General features: G+C 45.2%; 1 protein-coding gene across 4 annotated transcripts in view; it reads right to left on the bottom strand.

The window, feature by feature from the left end:
• Positions 1–19,026, bottom strand: part of LOC139277362 (focal adhesion kinase 1) — a 759,656-nt gene that overhangs the window by 576,104 nt on the left and 164,526 nt on the right. The window lies entirely within an intron of this gene.

Here is a 19,026-nt window from a genome sequence, read left to right as displayed (position 1 = left end):
CTCAGCCTCGAATCCCTCTGGCCCAGTCACTGAGTTAGATTGCAAGTTGGAGACACTTCAACACAGAAGGGTGGCAGGGGGGGAAAGAGAGGAGTATCTGGACAGTTTGCTCCAGACCTCAGTCACACCTCAGAAGTGCAGGAACTAAACGGGGTTGATGTGACTGATAGCATTCAGAGTAAGGGGAACCTAGATGAGAGAGAACAAGGATCCTGATCCTATCCAACAGGTACAATGTGCTTGCAACCTGTGAAGATAGAGATGAAGATTATCGGAAGGACAGACAGAATACTAACCATGGCACCTTGGAGCAGGAGGCTGTACAAAGGGGGGAGTAGGGAAGCATAATGTCGTAGTTGTAGGGGATTCTATAATTAGGGGGACAGATTGCATCCTTTGTAAGCAAGATTGAAATTCCCAATGGTATGTTCCACACCCGTGTCGGGATGATGAACATCTCGAACCAGCTTGAAAGGATATTGGAGAGGGAGTGGATCATCATCATCATCATAGGCAGTCCCTTGAAATCGAGGAAGACTTGCTTCCATTCTAAAAATGAGTTCTTAGGTGACTGAACAGTCCAATACGGGAATTACAGTCTCTGTCACAGGTGGGACAGACAGTCATTGAAGGAAAGGGTGGGTGGGGAGTTTGGCTTGCCGCATGCTCCTTCTGCTGCCTGCGCTTGCTTTCTGCATGCTCTCAGCGACGAGACTCGAGGTGCTCAGCGCTCTCCTGGATGCTCTTCATCCACTTAGGGCGGTCATTGGCCAGGAACTCCCAGGTGTCGGTGAGGATGTTGCATTTTATCAAGGATGCTTTGAGGGTGTCCTTGAAACGTTTCCTCTGCCCACTTGGGGCTCGCTTGCCGTGTTCGAGTTCCAAGTAGAGCGCTTGCTTTGGGAGTCTCGTATCAGGCATGCAAACAATGTGGCCCGCCCAACAGAGCTGGTCAAGTGTGGTCAATACTTCGATGCTAGGGATGTTGGCCTGATCAAGCTCACTAACGTTGTTGCGTCTGTCCTCCCAGGGTATTTGCAGGTTCACGCGGAGACATCTTTGGTGGTATTTATCCAGCGATTTGAGGTGTCTACTGTATATGGTCCACGTCTCAGCCATACAGGAGGGCGGATATCACTACAGCCCTGTAGACCATGAGCTTGGTGACAGATTTGAGGGCCTGATCTTCGAACACTCTCTTCCTCAGGCAGCCGAAGACTGCGCTGGCGCACTGGAGGCGGTGTTGAACCTTGTCGTCGATGTCTGCCCTTGCTGATAATATGCTCCCGAGGTATGGAAAGTGGTCCACGTTGTCCAGGGCCGCGCCGTGGATCTTGATGACTGGGGGGCAGTGCTGTGTGGCGGGATCGGGTTGGTGGAGGGCCTTTGTCTTATGGATGTTTTGTGTCAGGCCCATGCTTTCGTACGCCTCGGTGAAGATGTTGACTATGACTTGGAGTTCAGTCTTAATGTGCGCAGACGCAAGCGCCATCCATGTGTTGTAGCTCGACGACAGAGGATGGGACGGCCGTGGATCCGGCCTGGAGACAACGAAGGTTGAACTGGTTCCCACTGGTTCTGTAGTTTAGTTCCACTCCAGCGGGGAGCTTGTTGACTGTGACGTGGAGCAGTGCAGCCGGGAAGATCGAGAAGAGGGTTGGCGCAATGACGCAGCCCTGCCTGACCCCGCTCCAGACGTGGATTGGGTCTACGGTGGATCCGTTAGTCAGGATCACGGCATGTCATCGTGGAGCAGGTGGAGGATGGTGACAAACTTTTGGGGGGGGGGGGGTGGCAGCCGAAACGGAGGACGCTCCATAGTCCCTCGCGGTTAACAGTTCAAAGGCCTTTGTTAGGTCGAAGGCGGCCATGTACAAGAGTTGGTGCTGTTCCATGCATTTCTCTTGCAGTTGTCACGCCGTAAAGATCATGTCCGTTGTACCCCGTAGTGGATGGAATCTGCACTGTGACTCCAAGAGGAGCTCCTCAGCCACAGGGAGAAAATGGTTGAGGAGGATTCTAGCAATGACCTTCCCAGTGGCTGATAACAGGGACATTCCTCTGTAGTTGCCGCAGTCGGACTTGACCCCTTTTTTTTTAAAAAAGGTGGTCACGATTACTGCATCTCTGAGATCTCCCGGCATGCTCTCCTCCTTCCAGATGAGAGAGAGATGAGGTCATGCATTCGTGCCAATAGTGCCTCTCCGCCATACTTTAGTGCCTCAGCGGAGATTGCATCCGCTCCCGTTGCCTTGTTGTTCTTGAGCTGACGAATGGCCTTTTCTACCTCGTGCAGGGCTGGGGTAGGTTTTGCCGAGATGGTGGTGGGTAGCATGCTGCGGGATGGAGTAGAGGACACGCAACTCAAAGGCAAAGTCTCGGTTAAGTAGTTCTTTTCCAGCGGGTGTTGACTGCCTCGGTGTCCTTGATGAGTGTCTTCCCGTTCTTGGCCAGCAGTGGGGTGGGGCCTTGGGTCGTAGGTGGACTTGACTGCGGTGAAGAATTCTCGCACATTATGGCTGTCGGCCAGCTGCTGAATCTCCTGTGCTTTCTCCACCCATAATCTATTCTTTAGGTCGTGGGTTTTTTGTTGGACCTCGGCCTTAAGCCGTCTGTAAAGCTGTTTTGCTGCTCCTGAGTTGGGTTGTTATTTTAGGTTCAGAAATGCCCTGCGCTTGCGATTTATTAACACTTGGATCTCCTGCTCATTCTCATCAAACTAGTCCTGATGTTTCCTGGTTGAGTGACCAAGCGTCTCTTCGCAGGCACTGGTTATGGTGGCCTGGAGGGCAGACCAAGGGATGGGATATCCAGTCGTTGTGGTCCATGTTGGGTCAAGCAACATAGAAAAAAGTAGGCAAGAGGTCCTATTCAGAGAGTATCAGGAGCAAGGAGCCAAATTAAAAAACATAACCTCAAGGGTTATTAATCTGTAGATTATTACCAGAAATTGGCGGCCACAAGCAATACTCCCTTTAAGCTGCAGAGCTGCGCAACTTAAAGGGAGTATTGCTTGTGACCACCCATGCTCCCGCAAAAATAAGCAAAACCGTGTATGCATGGTATTTTGAATGGGCCGTGCAGCTCCTTAAAGGGGCCACGCACCAAAAAGGAAATTAAAGGGAACATGGGTCACAAGAACTTTAAACTAGTCAATGGAAAGGGGGGGGGGGTCTCAGGTGGAAACGGTAAGACAAGTAATAATTCTAAAATAAATGAAAAGGAAGAGGAATAGTCAGAAATTGTGCATTAGACACTACAGGTAAAGGGAAAATTAAAAGATATAAAGTCATTAAATCAGGAGAGAGAAATAAGAAATGTGTAAGAAAAGCATTCGGGCAAAAGGACAGATTAGAGTCTGTGGCCCAAATGAGTATTTTTTATATAAAAACATGAAGGATAAGGAATAAATTGAATGAATTGCAGGCGCAAGTTCAACTTAGAGGGTATGATATGCATAACTGAGACATGGCTGCAAGACGGTCAGGACTGGGTACTGTATATACCAGTTTATAGGACCCAAGTTTCCACATGATTTGCGCCTGATTTTTAGGAGCAACTGGTGGAGAACGGACTATCTTAGAAATCGCAATTCTCCACATTTTTTTTTCTGCAGTTCTAGTCAGGTGGAACAGTTCTACTTTGGAACAGAATTTTTTCTTCAAAAGGGGGCGTGTCCGGCCACTGACGCCTGATTTCAAAGTTTCCACAGTGAAAACGTACTCCAAACTAAGTTAGAATGGAGCAAGTGAAGATTTTTGTAAAACTGAAAAAACCTGTTCTACACATTAAAAAATCAGGCGCAGGTAACAAATTAGGCGTCCGGAACGAGGTGGGGGGGGAGGAGAAGGGAAGTCATTAAATTCTACAATAAATCCTTATTTATACTTCTACAAATATTATACAAATAAATCCAACCTGAATAAACATTTATAAGCAAAGAAAAGATTAAATAAACCATCTTCCTACCTGTGTGAAAGTGCTTCAGCCACGGAGAATGCTGCAGTCAGCCTCACAAGTTGAAGCAGCCGTTCGTTCCCGCGGGGGGGGGGGGGGGGGGGGTGAGGGGAGGAGGCACCCGTTCGTTCCCACGGGGGGGGGGGGGGGGAGGAGGAGGAGGCGCCGCCCGTTCATTCCCGCGGGGGGGGGGGGGGGGAGGAGAGAGGAGGAGGCGCCGCCCGTTCATTCCCGCGGGGGGGGGGGGGGGGGGGGAAGAGGAGGAGGCACCCATTCGTTCCCGCGGAGGGGGGGGGGGAAAGGAGACAGTGAGAAGGCTGCAAGAAGCCTCAGTGCTGATAGCAATGTGCCAATGTGCTTTTATTAAAAAATGTTCAAAAATTAAACAGCTACAAAGAACTACAAAAATGGCCGAGTGACAATGTTTCCTTCACACTGCGCATGCGCGAACGCGCCAATGTGCACCGTTGCCGGCAGGAAAAAAACTAATTTAAATGGTACCCGCCCCCTCCCACTTACAAAATCGGCGCAAGTGTAGGCTCCGCCCCCCCCGGGCACCGCGCCAAACAGACAAGGAGCTGCAAAGCGCTCCAGAATCGCGCGTTTTTTTTCCGGCGCCGTTTTAGGTGCGAAAAACGGGCGCCCAGCTCGGAGGGGCGCCCGTTTTTTTATCGTGTGGAAACTTGGGCCCATAATATCTACAGGAAGCATAGACAGAGGAGTAACATTATTGGTTAAGGATGAAATTACTCTATGATAAGAGAAGCTATAACAAAAGGTAAGCAAGCACTGGAGACTTTATGGGTAGAATTAAGAAATAGAAAAGGATTTAAGACTGTAGTGAGAGTTGTGTATAGGCCCCTTGGTAGTAGCTATGAAGTGGAAGAATGTATTAATGCAGAGATTAGACACATATGTAGTAAAGGCAGAGTGGTTTTAATAGGGGATCTTAACTTCCACAGATTGGGATAAGTAGATGACCTCATGTCAGAAAGATGATGAATTTCTTGTGCGTTCAGGATAGTTTTCTGCAACAACACATCTTAGAAACAACAAGGGGCAGGCTATATTCGATTTAATAATGATTAATGAGCCAGATTTATATTAACAGCCGAATGGTGCATGAACATTTATCTAATAGCGACCATCATATGATTGAGTTCAATATTGTGTTTGAAAGGGAGAAATGTGAAACAGCTGCTAAGATTCTAGATTTAGGTAAGCTTGACTTCAATGGGATGCGAGAGACTGTCCACAATCAACTGGGCAAATCTGATAATGAGTAAAACGACAGATGATCAGTGAGTGGTGTTCAAAAAATAATTTTACATGATACAGAACCAGAACAACAGGGGCAAGAACTCGACTTGCTTAAAAAAAAAGCAGCCATGGACAACTAAAGAGGCAAGGGGCAACATAAAACTAAAAAACATACCAAAATGTAAAAAAATAGCACAGATCCTGGCTAATAGGACAGATGCAAAGAACAGCAATGGGTGAAAAAACAGATAAAAATGGTGTATGAAAAGAAACGTGCAAGGGATATCAAAATCAACACAAAATATTTTTACAACTATATTAGAAAAAAAGAGGATGGCCCCTTAAAAACTGACAATGGTGATATTATAAATGAAAGTAAGGAAATGGCAGACACATTAAATAACTTTTGTCAGTAGAGGAAGAGGATAGCATGCCGGACATTACAACAAAACTAATATTGAAACAGGGACGGGGACTCACTGAAATTAACGTAAGCAAAATAACAGTAATGAATAAAATAATGCCACTAAAGTGAGACAAATTCCCAGGGCCAGATGGTTTTCATGCCAGAGATTTAAAGGAAGTAGGTGAGAACATTGCAGATGCCCTAACCATGATCTTCCAAAGTACTCTCGATTCAGGAATCGTTCCTTTAAATTGGAAAATTGCACAGGTCACTCTGCTATTTAAGAAAGGTGAGAGGGGGAAACCAGGGAATCCAGACAAGTTAGTCTGTTTTCGGGAAATTACTAGCGACTATAATTAAAGATTGAGTGAATGAACACCATGAAAATTTTCAGTTGATCAGAGAGAGCTCGCATGGACTTGTAAAGAGGTCATGCCTTATGAACCCGGTCGAATTTTTGAAAAGGTGACTAAATCAGTGGACAGGGGAATATCAATTGATGTGATTTATATGGACTTCTAGACGGCATTCGATAAAGTCTCTCATAAGAGACTGCTAGTAAGTTGAAGCTTGTGGAACTGAGGGCAATGTATTGACATGGTTAGGATATTGGCTCAGCAACTATCTCATAGGCAGTCCCTTGAACAAGGATGACTTGCTTCCACGAGAGTTCACAGATGTTTAAATGAAGAACCCGATGTTCCAGTCCTGAACTCCAGCTGAGGGGGGTTGAAGATGCCTGTGCATGAATTTTTTTAACGTGTGGTGACCACTGCACATCAGCCACCACACGGGATTGACAGAGCAAGGCCTTTATCCAGTGGCAAGGATTAACCAGGACGACTGGAGACCTGCTCCAAGGACCTAGTGCGCACACATATTGCAGTACGGGCTGGTCAACGACTATGTCCCACCTGTGACAGGGACTGTGGTTCTTGAATTGGACTGTTCAGCCACCTAAGGATTCATTTTAAGAGTGGAAGCAAGTCTTCCTCGATTCCGAGGAACTGCCTACGATGATGACGATGATGATGATGATGATTGGCTGAATGGCAGGAAACAGAGTAGGGACAATGGGCAGATACACCAATTGGCACGATGTGAGTAGTGGCGTCTCAGATGGATCCGTTCTGGGGCTTCAACTATTCACTGTATTTATTAACGACTTAGATGACGGGATTGAGAGCCACATATTGTAAGCAGTGCAGATGGAAGCATAAAATTACAGAGAGATATTAATAGATTAAGTGAATGGGCATACCTGGCAAACAGATTTCAATATTGGCAAGTATTAGGTCATCCACTTTGGGCCTTAAAGTAAAGGATAGATCAAAAAAACTTTTGAAATGGTGAAATGCTAAAAGTAGTGAAGTCCAAAGAGACTCAAGGGTCCATATACAAAGATTATTAAAATGTCATGGACAGGTACAAAAAAATATTCAAAAAGGCCAGCCAACAAGAGGCTATCTAGCCTAATCCAACTTTCCAGCTCTGTCTGTAACCTGGCAAGTTACAGCACTTCAAGTGCACATCCAAGTACTTATTAAATGTGGCAAGGGTTTCTGCCTCTACTACCCTGTCAGGCAGAGAGTTCCAGATCCCCATAAACCCTCTGCGTGAAGAAATTTCCCCTCTAAATCTTCTACCAATTACTTTAAATTTATGCCCCCTGGTTGTTGATTCCTCTGCTAAGGGAAATAGGTCCTTTCTATCCACTATATCGAGGTCCCTCAATTTTATACACCTCAATGAGGTCTCCCCTCAGCCTCCTCTGTTCCAAGGAAAACAAATCCAGCCTATCCAATCTGTCCTCACAGCGAAGATTTTCCACTCCTGGCGATATCCTCATAAATCTCCTCTGTACCTCTCCAGTGCAATCTGTAATGCAGTGACCAGAACTGTACACAGAACTCCAATTGTGGCCAAACCAGTGTTTTATACAGTTCAAGCATACCCCCCTGCTCTTGTATTCGCATGCCTTCTTAACCACCCTATCTACCTGGCCTGCTACTTTCAGGGATCAGTGGATATGCGCTCCAAGGTCCCTTTGTTCCTCTACACTTCTCAGTGTCCTACCATTTAATGTGTATTCCCTTTCCTTGTTAGCCCTCCCCAAATGCATTACCACACACTTCTCTGGATTAAATTCAGTTTGCCACTGTTCTGCCCACCTGACCAGTTGATTGATATCTTCCTGCAGACCGCAGCTTTCTTCATCATCATCAACCACACAGTCCATTTTAGTATCAGCTGTAAACTTCTTAATCATACTCCCTATATTCAAGTCGAGATCATTGATGTAGATCACAAAAAGCAAGGGACCTGCGGAACCCCACTGGAAACATCCTTCCAGTCACAAAAACATCCATCAACACCTTTTGCTTCTTGCCTCCGAGCCAATTTTGGATCTAACTTGCCACTTTCCCTGGATCCCATGGGCTTTTACTTTCATGACCAGTCTGCCATGTGGGACCTTATCAAAAGCTGTGCTAAAATCCATGGGCTCAATTTTGGCGAGGAGTTGCTCAGTTTTTTTGGGGAGTAACTTGGTTTTTCTGGCGTAACTTAAAAATCTCCATTTTCCACAATCAAGTTGCACCAGTGTAAGTGAGTTGGTTACGATTTTTTTTAAGTTTCATTTTTTTTCTCAAAAGGGGGTGTTACCAGCCACCTACGCCAGTTCTGCCCATTTAGGCAACTTTGGCCAGCTAATAGTTACTCTAAATCTACTTAGGCCAGCATATGTGGCCACTTCTGAAAACCCTTGCGGAGAGTTAAATAAATCGCGCAGGTAGGTACATCGGAGGCCATTTGGCCTGGGATAGGGGGATGAAGGGAAGTGGAGAGGACCTGCACCTAAAGCACCATGCCTTACAAACCACAAAACCTTGGAAACAAAAAGTTCTAAGAATTCAATAACAAATAAGTCCTACCTTCATCTTAAAACTCAGCCCGGGAAGGCAGCGGGCCGGCCGGTGTTGGAGGCCACTCGGCCTGGGCTGGGGCGGGCAGCAGAACTGACAGAAATCATCTAGGCAGGAACACTATCAGTTCTGCTGTCCGCCCCTAGCCCAGGCCAAGTGGCTTCCCGTTGCAATTTCTCAGATTAAAGTGATTAAAGCTTCAAATCGATGCATTTACCAAAGTAGGGTTCAGGCTTTTCAACATGGGTATTTAAAGAAACATGCTATTTAAACTTAATGCACACATAGCTCCCCAATAAGCAATGTATTTTCCAATTTAAGTCCATAAATAGGCACTTTCCAAACAAATGGAACTAAGCAGTCCGTGCAATTGCCACTCCACACCCCTACTCACAACCCGGCATCGGGTCCAACACAGCGGCTTCAGCAAGCACACGGAGAGGCTGGGGGCAAGGAGCTACTGCGCATGTGTAGACGCTCCATTGCGCATGTGCAGATGTCCCGGCACTGTTTGTGGCGCAGGATGCTGGCTCCACCCCCGACTCGACTGGTCACACTGCGCGACCACAGCGAGGAGGTCGGACAGCGGCCAAAGTGGGAAGGAAATTTTTCGTGCACTTCTGAACGGAGAAAAGCGGCGCATCTCCGGTAAGTGCGCTGAAAAACGGGCTGGGCCAAAATTGAGCCCCATAACACTATATCATATGCACTGCCCTCATTGACCCTCATGGTTACCTCCTCAAAAAATTCAATCAAGTTAGTCAGATGCGACCTTCCCTTAACAAATCCAGGCTCATTGTCTTTGATTAATTTATGTCTTTCTAAGTGAAGATTTATCCTGTCCTTCAGGATTTTTTCCAATCATTTTCCCACCACTGAGGTTAGGCTGACTGGCCTGCAATTACTCGGTCTATCCCTTTCTCCCTTCTTAAACAAAGGTACCACATTAGCAGTCCTCCAGTTCTCTGGCACGACACCTGAAGCCAGAGAGGATTGGAAAATGATGGTCAAAGCCTCTGCTGTTTCTTCTTTTGCTTCGCTTAACAGCCTGGGATAGATTTCATCCGGGCCTGCGGACTTATCCACTTTCAAAGCTGCTAAACCCCTGAATACCTCCTCTCTCACAATGTTTATTTCATCTAATATTTTACACTCCTCCTCCTCCTCCTCGATAGCAGTGCCTGCATCGCCCCTCTCTTTTGTGAAAACAGACGTAAAGTATTCATTAAGAACTATACCCACATCATCCGCCTCCACACACAGATTACCCTCGTGGTCTCCAATAGGCCCTACCCTTTCTTTAGTTATCCTCTTGCTCTTAATACATTTATCGAACATCTTTGGGTTTTCCTTGATTTTGCTTGACAAGAATTTTTCATGCTCTCTCTTTGCTTTTCGAATAACCTTTTTAAGTTCATCCCTGGACTTTCGAGATGCGAGATTCTGCAGTATTTAGCCTTTGGTATCTGTCATAAGCCTCCCTATTTTTCCTTTATCCTACCCTGTATGTCTCTCGACATCCAGGGGGCTCTAGATTTGTTAGTCCCACCTTTTTCTTTAAGGGCACATATTTAAGAACATAAGAAATAGGAGCAGAAGTAGGCCACCTGGCTCCTCGAGCCTGCTCCGCCATTTAATAAGATCATGGCTGATCTGATCATGGATTCAGCTCCACTTCCCTGTCCGCTCCCCATAACCCCTCATCACTCAAAAATCTGTCTATCTCCACCTTAAATATATTCAATGACCCAGTCTCCACAGCTCTCTGGAGCAGAGAATTCCATAGATTTACAACTCTCCGGATCTCCTCCTTGAATGCCTCTCACTGCTCTGATGCCGATTTACCTTCAAGTAGCTGTTTCCAGTCCACTCTGGCCAAATCACCACTCAGCTTAGCAAAGTTGGCTTTTCCCCAATTTAGAACTTTTATTTTTGGTCTATCTTTGTCCTTTTCCATAACTACCTTAAATCTAACTGAATTATGGGCACTAGCACCTAAATGCTCTCCCACTGATACCCCTTCCACCTGCCCAGCTTCATTCTCTAAAAATAAGTCCAGAACCGCCCCCTCCAGTGTTGGGCTTGCTGCATACTGGCTAAAAAAGTTCTCGAATACATTTGAATAATTCCGCACCCTCCATACCCTTCACATTAATTTTGTCTCAGTTAATATTAGGATAGTTGAAATCCCCTACTATTACTGCCCTATAGTTTTTACACTTCAGAAATTTGCCGACATATTTTCTCTTGTATCCCCTCCTCACTGTTTGGGGGTCTACAGTGCACTCCCAGCAGTGTGATCGCCCCTTTTTTTGTTTTTCAGTTTGACCCATGACCTCGTTTGATGATCCCTCTAACATATCATCCCTCCTCATAGTTGAAATTGTTTCTTTAATCAATACTGCAAACTCCCCTTCCTATCCTGGCTGAAGATCCTGTAACCAGGAATGTTGAGCTGCCATACCTGCCCCTCTTTTAGCCATGTCTCTGTAATAGCTATAATATCATACGTCCAAATGTCTACCTGTGCTTTCAGCTCATCTGCCTTATTCGCTATACTTCTTGCATGGAAGTATATACCATTTAGTACAGCTAGACCTCCTTGCTGACTACTTTCTAATCTTGTTTTCTCTGTCCTTCAAAGTCACTTTCTGCATTTTTGCTTTCCAATTCCAGCTTTACTCCCCTCCTTACTGAATCTGTTCTCAGATTCCCATCCCTCTGCCAAGCTCGTTTACACCCTCACAAACAGCACTAGCAAATCCCTCCGCGAGGATATTGGTCCTGGCTCTGTTGAGGTGCAACCTGTCCGGCTTGTACAGGTCCCACCTTCCCCAGAAGCGGTCCCAATGCCTCAGGAATCTAAAACCCTCCCTCCTGCACCTCTCCAGCCACGCATTCATCGTCTCTATCCTCCTATTTCTGTACTCACTAGCTTGTGGCACCAGGAGTAATCTGGAGATTACTACCTTTGAGGTCCTACATTTTAACCTCTCTCCTAGTTCCCTAAACTCTGCCTGCAGGACCTCTCCTACCTCTTTCTACCTATGTCATTGGTATTGATATGGACCACGACCGCTGGCTGTTCACCCTCTTCCCCCAAAATGCCCTGCATTCTTTTTACCAAAGTGAATATCATATTTCCCCACTTTATAATCCATCTGCCACCTTATTGCCCATTCACTAAACCTGACTATATCCCTTTGCAGACTTACTTTCCCACCTAGCTTTGTATCATGAGCAAACTTGGTACATTGCACTTGACCCCTTCATCTATTATTTCCACTGGTTGAGGAGCCTTGGACTAGGGAACATAGCCTGAGAATTAGAGCCAGTCCTTTTCAGGAGTGAAATTAGGAAACACTTGCACATGCAAAGGGTAGTCGAAGTTTGGAGCCATCTTCCGCAAACTGCAGTTGATGCTGGGCCAACTGTTCATTTTAAATTTGAGATTGATAGATTTGTGTTAACCAAAGGTATTAAGGAATATGGAATAAAGGCGGGAATATGGCATTGGGTCACAGATCAGCCATGATCTCATTGAACATGCTCAAGGGGCTAAAAGGTCAACTCTTATTCCTATGTTCCTAAAATTTCTGATCATCTTCAATAATTGATGTTTACATTTTATCAAGTTTTTTTAATATTCATTCATGGGATGTGGGCATGGCTGGCAAGGCCAGCATTTATTGCCCATTCCTAATTGCCCTTGAAACGATGGTGGTGAGCCGCTACCTTGAACCACTGCAGTCAGTGTGGTGAAGGTACACCCACAGTGCTGTTAGGGAGGGAGTTCCAGGATGTCAGGATGGTGCGTGTCTTGGAGGGGAACGTGGAGGTGGTGTTGTTGCAATGCGCCTGCTGCCCTTGTTCTTCTAGGTGGTAGAGGTCGTGGGTTTGGTAAGTGCTGCCGAAGAAGCCTTGGCGAGTTGCTGCAGTGCATCTTGCAGATGGTACACACTGCAGCCACTATACGTCGGTGATGGAGGGAGTGAATGGGATGCCAATCAAGCGGGCGGCTTTGTCCTGGATGATGTCGAGCTTGGAGTGTTGTTGGAGCTGCACTCATCCAGGCAAGTAGTGAGTATTCCATCACACTTCTGACTTGTGCCTTGTCGATGGCGGAAAGGCTTTGGGGAGTCATGAGGTGAGACACTCGCCGCAGAATACCCAGCCTCTAACCTGCTCTTGTTGCCACAGTATTTATGTGGTTGCTCCAGTTAAGTTTCTGGTCAATGGTGTGCTCCAGGATGATGATGGTGGGGGATTCGGCGATGGTAATGCCGTTGAATGTCATGGGGCGGTGGTTAAACTCTCGCTTATTGGAGATGGTCATTGCCTGCCACTTGTGTGGTGCGAATGTTACTTGCTACTTAATAGCCCAAGCCTGACTGTTGTCCAGGTCTTGCTGCATGCAGGCATGGACTGCTCCATTATCTGGAGTTGCGAATGGCACTGAACACTGAAGTAGGATTGAAGAAGGAAAGTCTATGGGAACGTTTTATGTTCTCAATATTCTATCTCTTTATAGAAGAAATGATAGATGCTTGAAATTTCTGTTTTAGTAAAATTATCAATTTTCTCATTGCTCTGGAAAAGTTCAAGTTTGATCAATTTCTGCCAAGAAGCATTTCAAAATGACCATACTAAACAACTGGGTCCCAATTCCTACTTCAGCAAAAATCATGATACTGCTATGCGACTCTATATATTTATTATTCTTACTTGCTCCATAAGTATCACTGTGACATCTGTCTGTTGCAACAAATACAGCTAAGACATTGCGGGGTAGAAATTCAGGCCCGCCGGAAACCTGGTGCACCTAGTTTTTAAAGTGTTTTTTCCTCTACGCTGGATGAGGTAGCCTCTTTTGTGAAATTTAGCTCAGTCATTTTTGTTTCAGGCAGACCATAAATCAGTCATAATGGGGGTGAAAGTGGGGCGGTAAGCAGAAGATCGGCAACAAGATGGCGGAAGTAGAGGCGGGAGGGAGTCACTGCCACTATCAATCAGCAGAGCAGTGATGACGTCATGACGAGTGTGCTTCACCATGGCTATCCCCTTCACTTAAAGGGGAGAGCCTTCGCCATTTTAAAACTTCGGTCCACTGGGCCACCAGGGAGGTTTTCGGCAAGGCCAGTGGCCTGGCACCCAAGAGTTGGTGCCAGGCTGCCTGTTGGCAGCCTGGCCAAACCATGGGGCATAAGTGTTGGCCCGACTACAAAAGAAACATGGCAGCTGCGGCAGTGCACCCTCCCCTTGAATAACCTCCACGCTGCCAAGGTGCACCGACAGAAAAGATTTTTCACGGTGAATTTGGCTGGAGGTGCAGGAGATCGGCAATGCACACTCTGATTACGCACTTAGGACGGGTCAGCAGCTGCGGGGCAGAAGTGGGGACCATCAGAAAACCTCAGGTGAATTTCGCTGGCGGCGGGCATTCGACCCCAAATCAGCAGCTATTCTATTCCGCTGCATGGCCTCCACTTTCCGATGAGTGGCTGATTTCGGCCCCAGCATTTCCTCCAATTAATCATAAGTAGATTGCCCACTATCTCTCTCGTCTCAAATTATTTACCAGTACTCACCTGTCTTGTAACCTTATGCACATGACAATGTCCGACAATGTGTACAGGACTCCTTTCTAACCCAATATGTAAAAAAGCCCAACAAGGGATGATTCGCTATTGGATCTAGTAATGGGGAATGAACCAGAGCAGATAAGAAAAGTAAAAGTAGTGGAACATCTAGGCAATAGTGACTCATAATATAATAAGTTTTAAAATAATAATTGAGAAGTATGACTAAGACCAGGGTAATAGATTGGAGAAAAGCTGATTTTGAGGGGCTGAGAATAGAACTTGGGAAAATAAAACAGACAACAATATTGGTAAACAATGACGTAGAACAGCAATAGGAAATATTGAAAACAGTGTTCAACAGAGTCCAGGAAAAATATATTCCACTAAAAAACGAGAACAAGCTAAACACTAATGAGACACCATGGATGAATAAAGCCATTAGGGAAAAATTGAGGGTAAGGAAAGAGGCATATATTAACTACATGAACAGCAGGCGATAGCATAAGGGAAAACACAGAGATTAGGAAAGAAGTCAAAAAACAATTAGGAAGCAAAGGGGAACTATGAAATTCAATTATCAAGGAACATAAAACAAAATAGTAAAATATTTTACTGGCACAGCAATAAAAAGAGAAAGGTCGGGATGGGAATCGGGCCACTAAAGATGGATAGGATAATACCACAGGCAGTGATTGAGAGATGGCAGAAATATAAAATAATTACTTTGCCTCAGTATTTACCAGGGAGAGAAAACAGGTGGACATTACATTTGATCATGAGATGTCCCAGGAATTTGATCGTGAGATTAGTAATTAAATAAATGCATTTAAAATAAAATAAACTATATTAAATAAACTAATCAAACCCCCCTGGATTGCATCCGCACATTTTAAAAGAATGTAGGGAAGAGAGATAGCAGAGGCATTACTACACATATTTAATAATTCATTAGAAAAAGATGCTGTGCCAGAGGACTGGTGGATAGCTAATGTAATACCTATATTTAAGAAAGGGGATAGAACAAGTCCAAGGAACTATAGTCCAGTCAGCTTAACATCGGTGCCAGGGTCAAATATGTCAATGAACTGCTGCGCACATTCTAAGGGGGGAGGGTGAACAGCCAGAGGCAGTGGTCCATATCGACACCAATGACATAGGTAGAGAGAGGGATGAGGTCCTGCAGGCAGAGTTTAGGGAGCTAGGAAAGAGATTAAACAGCAGGAACTCAAAAGGTAATAATCTCTGGATTACTCCCGGTGCCACATGCTAATGAGTACAGAAATAGGAGGATAGAATGGATTTAATGGTGTTGCTGGAGAAATGGTGCAAGAGGGAGAGCTTTAGATTACTGAGGCATTGGGATCATTTCTGGGCGAGGTGGGACCAGTACAAGTCGAATGGGTTGCACCTCATCAGGGTCGGGACCAATATACTCGTGGGGAGGGGGGGGGGGGGGGAAAGAGTTGTTAGTGCTGTTAGGGAGGGTTTAAACTAGCTTTGCTGGGGGATGGAAATCTGAAAGTAGCTTCAGAAGCAAGAGAAGAAAAGCTGGAAATGGAAAGCAGAAAATTAATAAGTGAGTTTGGAAGGCAGAGGAAACAAAGGCTAGAAAATAAACAAGGGAGTTTGGCAATGCTGAATGCGACATTCTTCAATGCAAGGAGTCTATGGAATGAGGGCACAGATAAAGCATGGGAGTATGATATTATAGCTATTACCGAGACATGTCTAAAAGGGCAGCTCAACATTCCTGGTTACAGGGTTTTCAGACAAGAGAGAGAGAGAGAGGATAAAAAGGAGGGGTGTTGCAATATTGATTAAAGAAATAATTACAGCTGTGAGGAGGGATGATGCGTTAGAAGGATCATCAAATGAGGCCATATGGGTTGAACTGAAGAACAAAAAAGGGGCAATCACACTGCTGGCAGTGTACAATAGACCCCTAAACAGTCAGAGGAAGATAGAAGAGCATATATTTAGGCAAAGTTCTGAGAAGTGCAAAAACAATAGGGCAGTAATAGTTGAGGATTTCAACTCCCCTAATATTAACTGAGAAAGGATTAGTGAGAAGGGTATAGAGGGAGCAGAATTCTTAAAATACATTCAGGAGAACATTTTTAGCTAATATGTAGCAAGCCCAACAAGAGAGGGGATGGTTTTGGACTTACTTTTAGGGAATGAAGTTGGGCAGGTGGAAGGGGTATCAGTGGGAGAGCATTTTGGTGGTGGTGATCATAATTCAGTCAGATTTCGGGTAGTTATGGAAAAAAACAAAGATAGACCAGGAATAAAAGTTCTCAATTAGGAAAAAGCTAATTTTACTGAGCTGAGATTCAGCCGAAGTGGACTGGAAACAGCTACTTGAAGGTAATTCAGTGTCAGAGCAGTGGGAGGCATTCAAGGAGAATATATTGAGGGTGCAGAGTGAGTATGTCCCCTTAAAGAAAAAAGGTGGGGCAAACAAATCTAGAGCCCACTGGATGTCAAGGGGCATATAGGGGAGGAGAGAGAAAAAAAAAGGGAAGCTAATGACAGATACAGAGAGCTCAATACTGCAGAAATCTAGGGGAGTATAGAAAGTGCAGGGGTGAAATTAAAAAGGAAATTAGGAAAGCAGAGAGTGTAAGAAAAAAATATCGGCAAGTAAAATCAAGGAAAGCTCAAAGATGTTTTCTAAATACATTAAGAGCAAGAGGATAACTAAAGAAAGAGTAGGGCCTATTAAGGACCATAAAGATAACCTGTGTGGAGGTAGAAGATGTGGGCATGGTTCTTAATGAATACTTTACTTCTGTTTTCAATCAGGGAGAAGGAATGTGAAATATTAGATGAAATAAACAGTGAGAGAGGGAGTATCAAGGGGTTTAGCATCTTTGAAAGTGGATAAATCCCCAGGCCCGGATGAAATGTATCCCAGGTTGTTAAGAGAAGCGAGAGAGGAAATAGTAGAGGCTGTGACCATCATTTTCCAATCCTCTCTGGCTGCAGGTGTGGTGCCAGAGGACTGGAGGACTGCTAACGTTGTACCATTGTTTAAAAAGGGAAACGGGGTAGACCGAGTAATTACAGGCCAGTCAGCCTAACCCCGGTGGTGGGGAAATTAGTGAAAAAAATCCTGAGGGACAGGATAAATCTTCATTTAGAAAGACACGGATTAATCACTGACATTCAGCATGGATTTGTTAAGGAAAGGTCGCATCTGATTAACTTGATTGAATTTTCTGAGGAGGTATCAAGGAGGGTCGATGAGGGTAGCGCATTTGAAGTAGTCTACATTGATTTTGGCCAGGCTTTTTATAAGGTCCTGCATGGCAGACTAGTCACGAAAGTAAAAGCCCATGGGATACAAGGCAAAGTGGCAAGTTGGATCTAAAATTGGCTCAGAGGCAGGAAGTAAAGGGCAATGGTCAATGGGTGTTTTTGTAACTGGAAGGCTGTTTCCAGTTGGATTCTGCAGGGCTCAGTACTAGGTCCCTTGCTGTTTGTGCTATATATCAATGATTTGGAATTGAATAGGGTATGATTAAGAAAGCTGTGTGGTTGAAAATGAAGAAGAAAGCTGTAAACTGCAGGAAAATATCAATGGACGAGTCAGATAGGCAGAACAGTGGCAAACGAAATTCAATCCAGAGTTATGCATTTCAGGAGGGCTAACAAGGCAAGAGAATACACAATAAATGGTAGGTCACTGAAGTGTAGAGGAACAAAGGGACCTTTGAGTGCATGTCCACAGATCCCTAAAAGGTAGGCCAAGTAGATAAGGTGGTTAAAAAGACATACGGGATAGTGAAACGTAGAAAATAGGTGCAGGAGTAGGCCATTCGGCCCTTCGAGCCTGTACCACCATTCAATATGATCATGGCTGATCATGCAATTTCAGTATCCCATTCCTGCTTTCTCTCCATACCTTTTGATCCCTTTAGCCGTAAGGGCCACATCCAACTCCCTTTTGAATATATCTAACAAACTGGCCTCAAACCTTCTGTTGCAGAGAATTCCACAGGTTCACAATTCTCTGAGTGAAGAAGTTTCTCCTCATCTCGGTCCGAAATGGCTTACCCCTTATCCTTAGACTGTGACCCCTGGTTCTGGACTTCCCCAACATCAGGAACATTCTTCCTGCATCTAACCTGTCCAATACCATCAGAATTTTATATGTTTCTATGAGATCCCCTCTCATTCTTCTAAGTTCCAGTGAATATAAGCCTAGTCGATCCAGTCTTTCTTCATATGTCAGTCCTGCCATCCCGGGAATCAGTCTGGTGAACCTTCGCTGCACTCCCTCAATAGCAAGAATGTCCTTCCTCAGATTAGGAGACCAAAACTGTACACAATATTCAAGGTGTGGCCTCACCAAGGCCCTGTACAACTGCAGTAAGACCTCCCTGCTCCTATACTCAATTCCTCTAGCTATGAAGGCCAACATGCCATTTGTCTTTATTAGCCGAGGCATAGAATATAAGAGCAGGGAGGTTATGCTTGAACTGTATAAAACACGAGTTAGGCCACAGCTAGAATACTGCGTGCAGTTCTGGTCACTACATTACAGGAAGGATGTGATCGCTTTAGAGAGGGTACAGAGGAGATTTACGAGGATGTTGCCTGGACTGGAGAATTTTAGCTATGAGGAAAGATTGGATAGGCTGGGTTTGTTTTCTTTGGAACAGAGGAGACTGAGGGGAGACCTAATTGAGATGTTTAAAATTATGAGGGGTCTGGATAGAATGGAGAGGAAGGAGCTATTCCCTTAGCAGAGGCATCAATAACCAGGGGGCATAGATTTAAAAGAAGTGGTAGGAGGTTTAGAGGGGATTTGAGGAGAACTGTTTTTACCCAGAGGGTGGGTGGGGGTCTGGAGCTCCGCCTGGAAGGGTGGTAGAGGCAGAAACCCTCATAG

This window comes from Pristiophorus japonicus, chromosome 1, assembly GCF_044704955.1.
Source record: "Pristiophorus japonicus isolate sPriJap1 chromosome 1, sPriJap1.hap1, whole genome shotgun sequence".
NCBI lineage: Eukaryota > Metazoa > Chordata > Chondrichthyes > Pristiophoridae > Pristiophorus > Pristiophorus japonicus.
This window is presented reverse-complemented; position numbering and strand designations above follow the sequence as displayed.